Raw genomic sequence first — 4,422 nt, 5'->3', positions numbered from 1 at the left:
CGACGCACTTTGAAGATCCCATTTTGCCACCCAGTGTTTTCAGTCTCTCACCAATGTCGCCATATGAGGATCCTATTTTGTCATCCCCCGTCCTCAGTCCCTCAACACCAACGCACTTTGAAGATCCCATTTTGCCACCCAGTGTTTTCAGTCTCTCACCAATGTCTCCATATGAGGATCCTATTTTGTCATCCCCCGTCCTCAGTCCCTCAACACCAACGCACTTTGAAGATCCCATTTCGCCACCCAGTGTTTTCAGTCTCTCACCAATGTCTCCATATGAGGATCCTATTTTGTCATCCCCCGTCCTCAGTCCCTCTACACCGACGCACTTTGAAGATCCTATGTTGCCACCCAGTGTTTTCAGTCTCTCACCAATGTCTCCTTATGAGGATCCTATTTTGTCATCCCCCGTCCTCAGTCCCTCTACACCGACGCACCTTGAAGATCCCATTTTGCCACCCAGTGTTTTCAGTCTCTCACCAATGTCTCCTTATGAGGATCCTATTTTGTCATCCCCCGTCCTCAGTCCCTCTACACCGACGCACTTTGAAGATCCCATTTTGCCACCCAGTGTTTTCAGTCTCTCACCAATGTCGCCATATGAGGATCCTATTTTGTCATCCCCCGTCCTCAGTCCCTCAACACCGACGCACTTTGAAGATACCATTTTGTCACCCAGTGTTTTCAGTCTCTCAAAAATGTCGCCATATGAGGATCCCATTCTGTCACCCCTCGTTTTCAGTCCTTCACCATCAATACACTTTGAAAATTCAACTTTGTCATCCCCTGACTTCTTTTTCTGGATGGGGACTGAAGAGGACACAGAAGAGGAAGCAATACCTTCAACATCTAGCGGAATTACAGCAAGAGAGAGTTCCAGACACGTGTTTTTTAGACCTCACTACGTCTTGTCAAGTGACTCTGATTAGATTGGGATCGGTAAAAACTGAAGACCTATTTGGGAAGTCACTTTAGGACATCTTCATTTCTCTCATGTTTTTTATTAAAGCCATTGGGTTTCTAGGAAGCCTGTGGAAGCCTTAGGTAGCGCCTTGCACCGGGGCTTTTCTTTGTTCCGCTGCTAAATTTAGTATTTTAGATGTTAAGGTTTCTGGCAGGACTGAGGAAGCCTTAGGTAGCGCCTTGCACCGGGGCTTTTCTTCGTCTTTGTGTTTTCCTCTCAACTCCGTCCTGTTTCAGGGTGTAATAGTGGTGCTTCCCTACACGCTGCTTTCCAATATAGTAAATTATTCTGTCCTGTTCGTCTACTAATCCAGTCTCCCAGTTTTTAATCTTTCAGGTTTTAGCTGCTCATCGCTGGATTCTTTCATCGTTGTCCATGTGGTTCCTGCCTTCTGGATCCCTTGTTTTTCACACCGCTTGTAAGTTTTTGCATTCTACCTTCACATCATGCTGGTGGCAGATCTCTGATTCTCTGATCATTCCAGGTTGGATCTCGTCAGCCTGTAAACCTCCACCTTCAACACCACCAGTCAGACAGAGGAAGATAAGAGAACCCAGTTAACAAAAAAAAGTAAAAAACCTATTTTTAGCTGGCTAGCAATTTTAAATATGGATGAAATTGAGGTCAAATTTCAAAGCTGTTCTTTCTTCTGTCCATGTTCTCTTTTTTTTAACTTTGTTGTCTTTTCTCTTTATTTCATTTCTCCGTCAACTCATGTCACTTGACTTGAGTTGTTCAACAATTAAAGAAGAAGACCTGCTCCACCTGTAAACCTCCACCTTCAACACCACCAGTCAGACGGAGGAAGATAAGAGAACCCTGTTGACAAAAAAAGTAAGAAACATATTTTTACCCGAGTAACAATTTTAAATATGGATGAAATTGAGATCAGATTTCAAAATTTTTCTTTTTTCTGCAGATTTATATTCTCTGTTTTTTTTAACCCTGTTATGTTTTATCTTTATTTCATTTCTCCGTCAACTCATGTACCATGACTTGAGTTGACCAACAATTAAAGAAGACATGCTCCACCTGTAAACCTCCACCTAAACATTTTTCTAATTGCGATGCTGGACATTTTTACAAGGTTTACAATATTACATTTTTGAGTTGCAGGTTTTCAAATTAACTGTTGGATTACTAATTAAAATGACACATGGACATTTTTACACAGGTCAACACCACCAGTAAGGTGGAGGTAGAGAAGAGAACCCTGTTGAGAAAAAAAGTAAGAAAACTTATTTTTACCCAGCTAACAATTTTAAATATGGATGAAATTAAGATGAAATTTCAAAGCTGTTCTTTCTTCTGTCCATGTTCTCTTTTTTTAAACTCTGATGTCTTTTCTCTTTATTTCATTTCTCCGTCAACTCATGTACCTCAACTTGAGTTGACCAACAATTAAAGAAGACGACCTGCTCCAACTGCTGATCTACTGGTTGTTACAGATTGTGGAAAAGGTGAGGACCTGATGACTTGATCAGGAATTCACTTTAATCATCTGTTATTTAGACAGAGATTAAGGAATGTGTGTATTATTATGTGATGATTCTCCAGCATCACCAGCAGCACTGGACCAATCAGGAAAGAGAAGACACAGAGGACTGAAGGGACTCAGAAAATCCTGCTGGAAATCCCAAGATGAAGTTTCCTGATGCAACAGGGGGACACCTGAGGACACAGAATAAAGAAGGACCATGTGAAGCAGGTCCTTCAATAACAAACCAAGCATGAGTTGACCAACACTTACAGCAGGTTACTTTGTCCATCTACTGATCTACTGGTTGTAACAGATGATGGTGAAGGTTGAGGAGATAATGACTTGATCAGAAACTGTGGACGACAACTGCAAACGCTCAGCAAACAGCAAAACGAGCTGCAAACAGGTGAAACTGCACAGGAAAAGCGAAACTTCATTATCTTTTTACATTTTTTGTTTCATTTCATTGAAACCACAAAAATGTTTCCACCATAACTTCCAATTGTTCAATATTTTTTTCTATCAAACTTTGAGTAGTGTGCAAGAATTACCCAAACATGCTTTGACTTTATTGATCCCAAAGGGAAATGAAATGTAGTTGCAGCTCATTAATTCAGATTCTTCAAAGAGTTTTGCAGATGACTGATTGCTGTCAGCAGGAAAGATCTTTTGTAGCTGTCTGTGTTGCAGCAAACCTGAAGACGCCTCTGACTGATGATACTCTGTTTTCCCCATACAGACTCATGAAGAGGACGGTCAGAGTCGTCCATAGCTTTCTTGACTCTTCTGAAGAGTCTTTCTTTGCGTCATCTCCAGAGGTTCCACAGTCATCTCCAGAACAGAACCAGAACCAATCCAGCCTTCTTTATCAGATTGTTGAGCCTTTTGAGGTTCCTGGCTCTGATGCTGCTGCACCAACAGATGATAGCAGAAGAGATGACACTCTCAGCAGCAGACTTAAAGATCTGCAGCAACTTGCTGCAAACCTTGAAGGATCTTAGCTTCCTGGAGAAGTGCAGTCTGCTCTGTCTCTTTTTGTAGACGGCTTGTCCACGTGGTTCCTGCCTTCTGTTGTGTCTCCAGTCCAGTCTGTGTTCCAGATGAACACCGAGGTATTTATATTCCTGAACCACCTCCACATCTTCTCCCATGATGGAAATAGGGTTTCCTGTTTCTCCTGAAATCAACAACCATCTCCTTTGTTTTGTTTACAGTCAAGATTAGATGATTGTTCCCTCACCAGGCCACAAAGTGATCCACCAGATCTCTGTACTCAGCCTCTTGTCTTCCTCTGATACACAACAACTGCAGAGTCGTCTGAGTATTTCTGTAGATGACAGAAGTCGGACTTGTGCTGGAAGTCTGAACAATAGAGGGTGAAAATGAACGGTGAGAGTACAGTGCCCTGTGGTGTTCCCATGTTGTTGAGCACCTGGTTAGACTCACAGTCCTTCAGTCTCACTAACTGTGGTCTGTTTGTCAGGTAGTCACAGATGCAGGTGATTGTTGAGGCCTCCACCTGTGTCTTCTGGAGTTTCTAACAGAGCAGATCAGGCTGATTTGTGTTCAATGCACCTGGGAACCAAAGACCCTGATCCTCACTGTGCTGCCTGCTTTGTCCAGATGACAGTGGGTTTGTTGAAGCAGGTGTCTGATCAACTCCAACTCCACGGCGATAAGCAAACTGCAGGGGGTCCTGATATGTGATCGTCTGCCTACTCAAGTGGGCCACCAGGAGTCTCTCCAGGACCTTCAGGATGTGGGACGTCAGGGCAACAGATCTACAGGCCTTATGACTGATGGGTGACTTTTCTTCGGTACCAGAACCAGACAGGATGTCTTCCACAACAACGGAACCTCCTCTTGGGTCAGGCAAAGGTTGAAGAGATGCTGCAGAATCCCACAGAGGGAATCTGGGACTGACAGCATCTGGACCTGCAGCCTCGTTCCTGTTCAGTCTCTCCGGCTGCTTCTT

At 43.4% G+C, this 4,422-nt stretch overlaps 1 long non-coding RNA gene across 3 annotated transcripts; it reads left to right on the top strand.

Annotated features, from left to right (window-relative positions):
• Positions 1-2,333: 2,333 nt before the first annotated feature.
• LOC111609360 lies at positions 2,334-4,150 on the top strand. Of its 3 annotated transcripts, none has more exons than XR_002753089.1 (5): positions 2,334-2,427; positions 2,525-2,675; positions 2,761-2,853; positions 3,187-3,559; positions 3,662-4,150. It is a non-coding gene; the product is annotated as an uncharacterized LOC111609360 (long non-coding RNA). The 3 variants fall into 3 exon arrangements; XR_002753090.1 differs by having other exon boundaries at positions 2,525-2,853; positions 3,662-3,836; positions 3,931-4,150; XR_002753088.1 differs by having other exon boundaries at positions 2,525-2,853.
• The last annotated feature ends 272 nt before the right edge of the window (positions 4,151-4,422 follow it).

Source organism: Xiphophorus maculatus, chromosome 7, assembly GCF_002775205.1.
Source record: "Xiphophorus maculatus strain JP 163 A chromosome 7, X_maculatus-5.0-male, whole genome shotgun sequence".
Taxonomy (NCBI): domain Eukaryota; kingdom Metazoa; phylum Chordata; class Actinopteri; order Cyprinodontiformes; family Poeciliidae; genus Xiphophorus; species Xiphophorus maculatus.
The sequence above is the reverse complement of the archived record's forward strand: the minus strand, read 5'-3'. Positions and strand labels throughout refer to the sequence as shown.